The 12299-nt window shown below is 38.9% G+C and overlaps 1 long non-coding RNA gene across 1 annotated transcript in view; it reads left to right on the top strand.

Annotated features, from left to right (window-relative positions):
- The window catches only part of LOC122453068, a 65008-nt gene extending 61537 nt beyond the window's left edge, over positions 1-3471 (top strand). Inside the window, exon 3 of the long non-coding RNA XR_006272937.1 lies at positions 3315-3471. This is a non-coding gene — a long non-coding RNA (uncharacterized LOC122453068). The remainder of the gene's footprint in view (positions 1-3314) is intronic.
- The last annotated feature ends 8828 nt before the right edge of the window (positions 3472-12299 follow it).

The following is a 12299-nucleotide window of genomic DNA, read 5'->3' as shown; positions in this document are numbered from 1 at the left end:
TGTACTCTGCATAGAAGTTAAATAAGCAGGGTGACAATATACAGCCTTGACGTACTCCTTTTCCTATTTGGAACCAGTCTGTTGTTCCATGTCTAGTTCTAACTGTTGCTTCCTGACCTGCATATAGGTTTCTCAAGAGGCAGGTCAGATGGTCTGGTATTCCCATCTCTTTCAGAATTTTCCACAGTTTATTGTGATCTACACAGTCGGAGGCTTTGGAGTAGTCAATAAAGCAGAAATAGATGTTTTTCTGGAACTCTCTTGCTTTTTCGATGATCCAGCAGATGTTGGCAGTTCGATCTCTGGTTTCTCTGCCTTTTTTAAAACCAGCCTGAACATCTGGAAGTTCACAGTCCACGTATTGCTGAAGCCTGGCTTGGAGAATTTTGAGCACTACAAAGTATACACTAAGCATATGAAAATGTGTGAAATGTGAAAGTCACTCAGTCGTATCCAAATCTTTGTGACCCCATGGGTCACATGGAATTCTCCAGGCCAGAATACTGGAATGGGTATCCGTTCCCTTCTCCAGGGGAACCTTCCCAATCCAGGGATCGAACCCAGGTCTCCCTCATTATAGGTGGGTTCTTTACAAGATGAACCACCAGGAAAGCCTTAAATATATGACAAGGTGTTCAATTGTATTAAATATAAGGAGATTTAAAGTAAAACCATGATGGGCTACCACTACAGTGGCTAGATGAAAATGATGGAAAAAATCCAGCCTTGATGAGGGAACTGGCAACATCTTATCCATTTCAAACTGAAGAATAAATTTGGTATAAACCGCTGAGCAGTGTTCACTAAAGATAAGCTTATGCCTATCTCATGAACTGGTAAATTCCCTCCTAGATATATACCCAACAAAAATGCATTCATATGATCACCAAAAGATATGTGCTAAAAAATGATTGCGGTCTAGTCACAGGCAAAATTTAAGAAAAAATCCAATGTCCATCACCAGTAACATGAATAAGTAACTTGTGTTATATTCAAATCACAGGTTACTAGGTAGAATGAGTGGTATACACTATACACAGCTATACAGGTGAGTTGTATGGTGTTGAATGAAGTCATAAAAGAATTTTAGTTGAATGATTTATAAAGTATGAAAATAGGTAAAACCAATCTATGGTCTTAGAAGTCAGACTAGTGATATAGTTTGGAGAGGAATAGGCACTGGGGAGAAGCATGGGGTTAATGAAGATTTTGTGATACTAGTAATGATTTGAAAGCTACTTGCAGATCTTGTTTTTAATTAAAAAGTCACATATACTTTTTAAAAAAGGCATGAAGGAAGAAAAATGAATCAATCATATTTCTTTACTTGAAATGATTGATTGAAATCCAAGTGTTACTTTAGTTATTCTTTGTAAAATTTTTCAAAAAAAATAGTTGCAATCATATTGCAAAAGCAATTTTAAATCATCTATATTTTCACTTAATATTGTATTCTGACACTTTTTCATATTATTACACTCTTACAGATATAATTTTTAAGTAGCAGAACTCATTGCCCTTAAGGGAATTAAACATGGTTCTTAATATTTTCTTGGATTTGTTTGATTTTGATAATTTTGATAAATTGATTCCAATTACTTATAAAATAGGAAGTTGTCATTCAAAAGCCCTGTGAAAAATTTCTTCAATCTATGTGAAATAGTTAATGTCTTGAGTATAAATTTTGTGCCATTAATAGAAAAAAAAATAAAGAAATACAGGGTGCCTTCTGCAACACTCTGCTACTAGTGTTCTAGGGGAACAGACTGACTTCCTTCTTTCGTATGCTCCCTGCCACTGCAGAGGTTAAGGAAAAATTACATTATAATTTCTAGATGGAAGTTATGTCACATTTCCAATCACCCTTCTCCTGTTTGTCATTTCTTTTTTTTTTTGGTCTTAAGTCTCAATACCCTATTCCATTATGATTCTTGTCTCAGCTATCACCCAGGGTCAGGGCTTGAGCCAGACTAGAGAGGTGCTGAGGGTACAAAAGTTAAGGAGGCATCCTTTCTCTGGGGCATGGTAATGCAGGGCCAACACCTGAGACTGAGCGTCTCTACATTTTGTGCTGTCTGTACCTCCCTTGCCATGATCTCCCCTATTTAGAGATGTGAAATCCCTGGGAAGCAAGACGATGTTAACCTGCCCCTTGATCATGAATAACTGTCTGAACTTAGACTTTTGCTACTGAAAGTGTGGATTGTGAAGCAGCAGTACCACCTGGGAGCTTGTTAGAAATACAGAATCTGGGGCCCCATTTCAAACTCACAAAACAAAAATCTGCATCTTAGGAAGATATTGGTAATTCCCATATGTGTCATACTTTGAAAAGCATTGCTCTCAGGAACTGTCATTGTGACAGAAGTTGCTGTCACAGACAGATGTCTTGGGTATGTGGATATCCCTGACCCCTTTTGGGTGGAAGCAATTGTGATGGGTTTCCCTGGAGGTTCAGACAGTAAAAAATCTGCCTGCAATGCAGAAGACCTGGGTTTGATCCCTGGTTTGGGAAGATCCTCTGGAGAAGGGAATGGCAACCCACTTCAGTATTCTGGCCTGGAGAATCCCATGGACAGAGGTGCCTGGCGGGCTACAGTCCATGGGATCACAAAGAGTCAAACACAACTGAGCAACTAACACTTGGACTTTCACTTCAATTGTGGTAGAAGAGGGGGGTCCAAAGAGTTTAGAATATTTGCACATTTTCTATGGGTTCATGTAAGTCCTTCATGGAAACAAAACTGGCAGTAGGCTACTCTTCAGCATTAAATACACCCAGTTTTGGAAATGACTCCATTTACCAAGGTGATTTTTTTCTTTCTTCAAATATTTCAGTTTTCTGCCCCCACAAAGTGGAGAGTGATATATAGAATGCTTATCAATGATATGTAAAAAGCTTATTTTCACCTGTAATTTCCAGTCACAATGAGGATAGATTCCCTTTCACCACCAGAATGAATTATGTATTCTTACACTTACGTGTAAGAAGCACACAATTGTGCATATAAAAAAACATTCAGAGAGTCAAGGTAGACTAGGTGTTGCTGATTTCCAAATGAGATTTAGTTAGCTCCAATGTCAGGGGTTTTATCTTTCCCTTTCTCTTGTTCTCATGTATATTTCTAGTAAAATAAATAGTATAGCTTGAGTTATAGTGTTAATCCCATCTCTTACAATGTTGATTATATTGGGTTGCTTCATCCACTTTATAGATGGCAGATGGGAAGGTGTTCACTTCCTTGTATCATTTTTTAAATTTCCATTTATTTGTGATGTACATGCTTTGATAGTTATTTTCTTTGGTGTTTTAGGTAAGAATGGAGTTGAGCTTTGACCCCAGTGATGGTGAAGTGGCTTGTGTCAGACTTACCATCCTACAGAAAACAATCATAAACTCTACACAAAAGAAAAAAGAAAAACATCTCATTATTTGAAAACACTAAAGAGTCACCCAATGCAAGCAGAAATCAAAGGGAATTTTATCCCCTGAAAGAAGGGCAAGTCACTGAGTGAGATCTACATTTTGTGCATTTTTTGTTGACTGTTCCTGAGTGCACAACCCAGGCTATAGAATATTGTCTAGGCAACTCGAGATTATTTAAGCAGTAAGGTATACTCTCATTGGCTTGAAGTGTAACAGGATAGAATTTAGGTCTGTAAAAATGACAAGACATTTTAAGAGGAGATTTTGTAAATACTATGTTTATAAAAATTCATAGAAAGTTATTGATCTGTACTTCCTTCTACACGTATACTCCTAGATAATTGTCTCAGGTTGTATATAATATAGCTTTCTCTCTTCTTGCTGTCAATTCCTTGACATTTGCAACTCTCTTTGCTTGAGTTCCAACCTGAAGTATGAATGAGAGCCACATACCATTTGTCTGAAAATATAAAAGATAAATTTACCTAAAAACCTTGCCTGCCAGATAGTGTCAAAATGAAAAATGTGTAAGACTACAGTGTTGCTAATATCCAAGATTATGAAATTCACAATTAGTGTGAATGTCTGGGAATCGTGTGTTGATCAACTGACATTTTTTGGATGAGGAGTAAAATATAAACATGATTAATAAATTACTATACATTTATTTCATGCAATTTTTCTTTTTTTTCATGATTTTTTTCATTTATTTTTATTAGTTGGAGGCTAATTACTTTACAATATTGTAGTGGTTTTTGCCATACGTTGACATGAATCAGCCATGGATTTACATGTGTTCCCCATCCTGATCCTCCCTCCCACCTCCCTCCCCATCCCATTCCTCTGGGTCTTCCCAGTGCACCAGCCCCGAGCACTTGTCTCATGCATCCAACCTGGGCTGGTGATCTGTTTCACACTTGATAATATACATGTTTCAATGCTATTCTCTCAGATCATCCCACACTTGCCTTCTCCCACAGAGTCCAAAAGTATGTTCTGTACATCTGTGTCTCTTTTTCTGTCCTGCATATAGGGTTATCGTTACCATCTTTTAAAAATTCCATATATATGTGTTAGTATACTGTATTGGTGTTTATCTTTCTGGCTTACTTCACTCTGTATAATGGGCTCCAGTTTCATCCATCTCATTAGAAATGATTCAAATGTATTCTTTTTAATGGCTGAGTAATATTCCATGGTGTATATGTACCACAGCTTCCTTATCCATTCGTCTGCTGATGGGCATCTAGGTTGCTTCCATGTCCTGGCTATTATAAACAGTGCTGCGATGAACATTGGGGTGCACGTGTCTCTTTCAGATCTGGTTTCCTCGGTGTGTATGCCCAGGAGTGGGATTGCTGGGTCATATGGCAGTTCTATTTCCAGTTTTTTAAGAAATCTCCACACTGTTCTCCATAGTGGCTGTACTAGTTTGCATTCCCACCAACAGTGTAAGAGGGTTCCCTTTTCTCCACACCCTCTCCAGCATGTATTGCTTGTAGACTTTTGGATAGCAGCCATCCTGACTGGCATGTAGCAGTATGTCATTGAGGTTTTGATTTGCATTTCTCTGATAATGAGTGATGTTGAGCATCTTTTCATGTGTTTGTGTGTAAATTTTGAAAAAGAAAATCTTCCTCCAGTATTGTTGATTTCAATTCTCTAATGTCACTCATGGCTCAGAGATATGACATGCAGATATGTACTAATGCTTACAGGTTGCCTACTGTGTTATGTTGACAATTGTTATGTTGACAATTACAGCAAGGAGGAAAGGTGTATTGATATAAACAGAAGCAGAGTATTAAGGAGCACAAACAAGTGATACAACTCAGCTAAGAGTCTGAAAAATTTTTCCCAGAGGCTTTGATAAATGCACTGTGTTGAAGTCAATCAGGTGAGGAGAAAGAGGAAGGACAGAGTGCTTTAGTTGGAAGAGCCAGCATGGCCTTGGGTGGTCAAAAGCCCAGTGTCTCTTAGATTCACTACCTTTCCACTCTGTTTATTTTCTTATTTTTACTTTATTTTCTTTTGATAAGAACATTTAATGTAAGATCTATCCTCAACAAAAGTTTCAGTGTGTAAAAGAGTATTTTTAATTACAGGGGTAATGTACATCAGTTTTTGAGAATTTCTTCATTCTGCATGATTGAGTCTCCTATCTGTTTAAAAAATTTTTTTATTGACATATAGTTGATTTACAATGTTATGTTAGTTTCAGGTACACTTTAAAGTAAATCAGTTATACATGTACATATATCCTTTTTTTAAAAGATTTTTTTTCCCATGTAGAGCGTTACATGGGAATTCTCCTACTGAATTCCCTGTACTATTCAGTAGGTCCTTATTTGTTATATATTTTATATATAGTAATGTGTATATGTCAATCCCAGTCTCCCAATTTATCCCTCCCCACCCAATTACCCCATGGTATCTCCTTTCTATTTTTAACTTCATTTCTTTTCCTCCTAGTATCTTCTATGTTCCATGTATAGGCACCTTAACCATCTCATTGATCCTTTGTTTTGAAGTGCTTTGGGGGGTATCTGGCCCTTAACATTTTTTATTCTTGGATCTGTTTTACTACTTGGCCTCTGGCTCCATGTATTGATACTTGCTACCCATCCTAGCAGTGAAGTCCTGACTCAAAGAGCCAGTCTGCTTAGGGAGAGTCAGGAGGTAAGGCTGGAGAAATAGTCACCATTGTGGTTCATAAAGTCCCTAGATATTATGATACCATGTTTGAAAGTTATTGACAGGTTTATGGGAACAAGTGAAGTACTTGTAACATTATTGAGTTTATGCTATGTGGAGATTATTATAGGAAGGTTGGAGTTGAGGGGTCAAGTATGATGGCAGAAAAAATAAGCACGAGGCTACTATAATTTTCTAGATAAGAAGTACTGAAGGAAGGCCTGAACTAGGGCTGCAGTAGTCGGGAATAGAGGGAAAAGAATGGATGTTAGATTTTTTTTAGGTAGAACAGAGAGAGCCTAGTCACTGATTACTACCACAGAAGGAATATTTCAATTTGTTTGATGAGTTTAGAGTGACCATTTTGTTTCTGTTCTTTCATTCTTGGTCAGTTACATAAGATTTACATTCTACGCCTCAAGCAGTGATGAAACTAAAAGAGCCTAGCATGAATCTTGGCATACCCTTTAGTAAATGTTAGCTGTGCAACTGAAGAGGTAGGATAGTCTAATATTTTTATCACATACTTGACTACCTTTGGGAATAATCCCATTTCCTGTCAATTGCAGCCAGAAGATTGTCCAGTTTTAAGAACTTCAGATAGCCTAGATTCTGTTGCATGAAGCTCTTTGTATGACTACATGGAAGATCATATTTCATCTTTGAGAAGCACTAAATCTGGAAGAGATGTTCTGAATCTTTCTCATCTATGTTCTTTTTATGAACAGCTCTTATGTTGTTAGAATTGCTTCTCAACCTTCCTGAATGGGAAAGAGGCAAGATGCTTGATTAGCACAAAGGACATGCTTTCTTTTGTCCAAGGTGAACTTGACTCAGGTGCTTATTATTTAGTTCAATACCTCTACCTCTCTGTTTTGTTTTCTCCATGTTAAAAACAATGAGGCTCTATCCAGAGGAGTTTGGTACATGTTTCTTAGGAAGCATTTTCATTTGGGAGAGTAGTTTTAAAAGTAAAATACTGGATTCCTGTAGTTGTCATGATATACTTTTATTCTGTTGTTAATGGTTAAAAAAAAAAGGCTTTTTGTTCTATGGTCAGTCACATTGCTAAAAACAAAGCTGGAGAAAAACCCCATAGGCACAGAGCCAGCTTTGAAAGTGGGAACCCACTGCAAACCCACTGACGATGCTCTGCAGGTGGATACCACATGGAGGGATGAAAGAATGTGATTGTGAGGGCCCTGTTGACAGCTCCATGTCCATAATCTATTCCCCTTAAATTTGATCTGTGCATCTGGTCCATATTTATGCATGTATTTTTTTTTTTTTTAACTGCAGGAGCTTAGAGTTCTTTAAGTAGGTCAAGAGTGTCTGTGCTACAGAATCTCCTGTTGGGGAGAGACAGTGAGGTGGTGTGAATGGCTGGCAAGCACTGATGGCCTTGAATTCTGCAGTGTGCTGGAAGAGTATTGGGGGTGCTTGAGGAGCTCCACTTCTGAGAAGAGGATTACTGAGAATGATACATATCATACACACTATATGCTTTTGAACTGTGGTGCTGGAGAAGACTCTTGAGAGTCCTTTGGACAGCAAGGAGATCAAACCAGTCAATCCTAAAAGAAATCAACCCTGAATATTCATTGGAAGGACTGATGCTAAAACTGAACCTCTAATACTTTGGCCACCAGATTCATAGAGCCAACTCATTGGAAAAGACCCTGATGCTGGGAAAGATTGAAGGCAAGAGGAGAAGGGGGGACAGAGTATAAAATGGTTGGATGGCATCACTGACTCAATAGACATGAGTTTTAGCAAACTCAGGGAAATAATGAAGGGCAGGGAAGCCTGGTGTGCTTCAGTTCATGGGGTCACAAAGAGTCAGGCATGACTTCACCTTGGACAAAAGAAAGCATGTCCTTTGTGCTAATCAAGCATCTTGCTTCTTTCCCATTCAGGAAGCTTGAGAAGCAATTCTAACAACATAACAGCTGTTCATAAACTAAGTCATGTTGTTCATGACTGAACAACAACAATACATACTCCAAAAAGGTCAAGGCATGACCCACTTCCTAGAAGCTGTAAAAGTCAAGGAAAGTTTCATTGATGCAGACTTGACTCAGGACACGGGCTGAAAACCACACTGTTAGTCCTGAGCCGAAGGTCTTCCACTATGACTGCCTATAACAACCCAAGAAGAAGTAAATGGAGACACATGAACTGGATAACTGTTGCTTGCAGAGTGCAATAAGCTCTAATCAAGGACACATTTTAGCATTAGAGTCTTAGTCTGTATAATTCACGTCTCAACAAGTGCATCATGATAGTAACTTCTCAAGAGCATGACAATTACAGACTTGTCCATGTTTTCATCTTCCTTATGGTGAAGAAGCCCCTTAGGAGAGCTGCTACATTTCTTATATTTCATAGTAGGAATTATGGTTTAGAGTGTTATGGAAGGAGATGTGGCTTGGGTTTAGATAGTGTGACCCAGAGCAAGAGGAGTTCATAATGGTTCTTCAAGTCAGGTTGGACCACCATCTGAATTTCAAGGAAGTGATTGGATTGTTTCAACAGTTTTTAAGTTCCTTTCCTCACACTGAGTCCTTTCAACATCCTCCTGTCATCATCCAGTTACATTGATGGGGGTCTGCTTTGTGTTAGAATATGTCATGAGTCTCTATCTTTTCTTAGTCTGTGTTTTCTTTCAGTGACAAGCTCTCTAAAGTTGTAGTTCAGGATTCTTTAAACTGTTTGTCACTCAGTTCTGCCATTTTGTGGCTATTGACCTCAGGCAATTTACTAATGTCTTTTGTGCCTTAATTTTCTCATCTGAGACATGGGGAAAATAAATGCCTTGTCATTCTATTTTGAAGATTACATGAGCAAATATATGCAGTGCCCTTAGCATAGCACCTAAACATATTGCTATATAGGTATTACCTCTTGCTTCTCCTTCTCCTGTTGAACTGAAAAGCTATGTTGCAATTTTGTATCAACAAATTTGTTGTGGCTCTTCTATGATTTCACCAAGGTTTTAGTTTTACTACGTTGAAACAGCCAAGCCCAAGAGCAGATATCATTTCAAGCTGTTAATTCAGTTCAATTCAGTTCAGTAACTCAGTCGTGTCCAACTCTTTGCAACCGCATGGACTGCAGCACACCAGGCTTCCCTGTCCAATACCAACTCTTGGTGCTTACTTAAACTCATGTCCATCAAGTCGGTGATGCCATCCAGACATCATCTTCTGTGGACCCCTTCTCCTTCTGCCTTCAATCTTCCCCAGTATCAGGGTCTTTTCCAATGAGTCAGTTCTTCACATCAGGTGACCAAAGTATTGGAGTTTCATCATCAGTACTCCCAATAAATATTTAGGACTGATTTCCTTTAGGATTGACTGGTTGGACTAATACGGTTTTATTAGTCATCTGCCATCTGTGCTACAGAACATGAGATACTCAGAACTATCTCGAAATAAGATTTACACCTATGTACACAGTGGTTCTAGGTGGACATATGAAGACGACTGTGTTGATGTAGTCAAGTCTTCTGGTTTCTGGAACTTGAAGGTTGCCTGGTAGTCCTGTTTGGTGATTTCCTACCTTGTGGAGTCAAGTCTCACTTAGACTTGAGGGCATATCAGTGCCCTGTGAGCACCACCACATCTAAGCCCTGGGTGAAATTGGGAGTGGAAAGTGTGTCCCTGGCATTGTGAGAAAGGGACTTACACCCCTCTGGTCACCCTGGAGGCCATAAGCAAACACCTCCGAAGTGCCTGATAGTCCCTGGACTGCCACTAGAGGGAGCAGCATGGACATAGCTATGAGTTGTGCTCAGACTGTGTGACAGGGATTCTTAATCTAAGGCTGGATTTGGAAGCTCTTTGAGGAACTTCCAATCATTCCCCAGTCATTCCTGTGAAGAACAGGAATGATTAGGGAACCTAGAATGGAAAATTCTTCAAGAGAAATAATAGCGATAGCAGCTACTGTTTATTGAGCACTTATTAAGAGGCAGGTATGATTGAATCCTCACAATTCCCAGTGAAGGGCTCTATTGTTTCCTTCATTGGCCAGATGAGGAAATGGAGGAACTTGATCAGAGGCACACAGACTTTCTGTGGAGGAGCTGGTGTCTAATCCAAACTTTTGTGACTCTATAGGGGCTGCCCTGGTGGCTCAGATGGTAAAGAGTTCGCCTACAATGCAGGAGACCTGGGTTCAATCCCTGGGTCAGGAAGATCCCTTGGAGAAGGGCATGGTTACCCACTTCAGTATTCTTGCCTGGAAAATCCCATGGACAGAGGAACTTGGTGGGCTACACTCCATGGGGTTGCAACGAGTTGGACACAATTGAGCAGCTAACACTTTCATGTGAATCCAAAGACTTCTTTGCTTGCATATTAAATCTTAACCCTGGTATGTAAAGCAAGGAAGGACTACAGTTGTTGCTGAAGAAGAGCAACAAATAACAGCAAGCTGGCTGTTGGGAAGGGCTTCAAAAGCCATACAACTCTGGAATGTGTCAGCCCTCCTATTCCTGGTGATTTAAGCAACAGGCTTGGGTTAGTTACCTCTCTCCACTTTTGGTCTTTCCTGGTGGCTCAGATGGTAAAGAGTCTGCCTGCAATGCGGGAGACCTGAGTTCAGTCCCTGGGTGGGGAAGATCCCCTAGAGAAGGAAATGGCAATCCACTCTAGTGTTCTTGCCTGGAAAATCCCATGGACAGAGGAGACTGGTAGGCTACAGTCTATGGGGTCACAAAGAGTTAAACATGACTGAGTAACCAACACTTGGGTTACCAACTCTGATGCTGAATCTGTGGTCACAGAATGGGTTTCTGTGGAAACATCCATCTGCAAAAAAGGTCTTTGCTGGGAGAAATAAGTTAAACCAAAAACCTAAGAGAGTTTAGCTCCCTCATCTTATCGCTGCGTTTTCATAGACCTGGCAGCAAGGGGAGTGCCTGTGTTGATGGTCACCTCTCTAGGCTTGAGGTTGTAGCCCGAACACTCACTTGAGGACCCTTGATTGAGGGCAGCGTCATCTCCACTTTGGGATCTTAAAGACCATTCCTTTTGGGAGTTTCAGGGTTGAGAACCCCAGAACTGTTTCTCTGTGTTGCCTACCGTGAAGCCTCTAAGGGCTGGAAGAGGGCATCAGACAAAGAAAAGGATTTCCTCACTCAATTTCTGATGCAGATAATGTTATACTGGGCAGGTTTGGGTCAAGTTTCTATCAAGATACTTATCCATTTTGACTGAAACCATTAGGCTCGGTTAAGACTCCTAGCAACCTCTCTTAGACCCACAGCCCCCAGTTCAGTACCAATGGTGTGCTCTGACAGCTTGAAGTAAAATAAGGCTCTTAAAGGACATGAATAGGCACTTCATAAAGCTAGAATGAACTTTGTCTTTTTAATCAGATGGCAATGATTGAAAAGAATAACATTCATTGTTGATAGAAGTGTGGGGAAATGGTCACTCATATATTGATGGTGCGGGTTGTAATAGCAGAACTTTTTTGGGAGGTTATTTTTGTAGTGTCTATTAAAAATGTTCATTCCCTATCACTCAGTTATTCCACTTCTAGAAATTAACTTTTTATGTCTTTTCCTTTACTTGTTCCTGATTTTAATGGGAATACTTCTGATGTTTCATCATTCAGTATAACTTTTGCTGATTTTTTTTTTTTTGTATTTTTTACTGGGTACTCATATCCCTTTAAGGAAATGTTCTTCCATTATAAGTACCTATTATGAATCAAATTTGAACTTCATTTAATGTCTTTCCAATATTTTTTGAGATGGCCATACTTTTCTCCCCCTAAATCTATTAAAGTAATGAGTTTTGTTGATAGAATTTCAAATGACAAATCATTCTAGCACTTCTAGGGTAAACTAAACTTAGTATAGCATATCATTTTTATTCATTACTGGATTTGGCTTGCTAATATTTGGTTCAGCATTTTGTATCAATATTCATACCTGGGATTAGCATGTCACATTCCTTCTTTGTATGTCCTTTAATTTTGGAATCAAGAGTATAACAGTTTCATAAAATGAGTTGAAAATTTTTGTTTCTTAATTATTTTTGAAACAGTTTGTATGATGTTGGAATTATTTGTTTCTTGAATGTTTTGAAAGAACTTACTCATAAAATACTCAGATCTCAGTTATTTTATTTTTCCTTCATGGAAAATTTTTACCTATTATTTTTTA

Source organism: Cervus canadensis, chromosome 1 (assembly GCF_019320065.1).
Source record: "Cervus canadensis isolate Bull #8, Minnesota chromosome 1, ASM1932006v1, whole genome shotgun sequence".
In the NCBI taxonomy this organism is placed as follows: Eukaryota; Metazoa; Chordata; class Mammalia; order Artiodactyla; family Cervidae; genus Cervus; species Cervus canadensis.
This window is presented reverse-complemented; position numbering and strand designations above follow the sequence as displayed.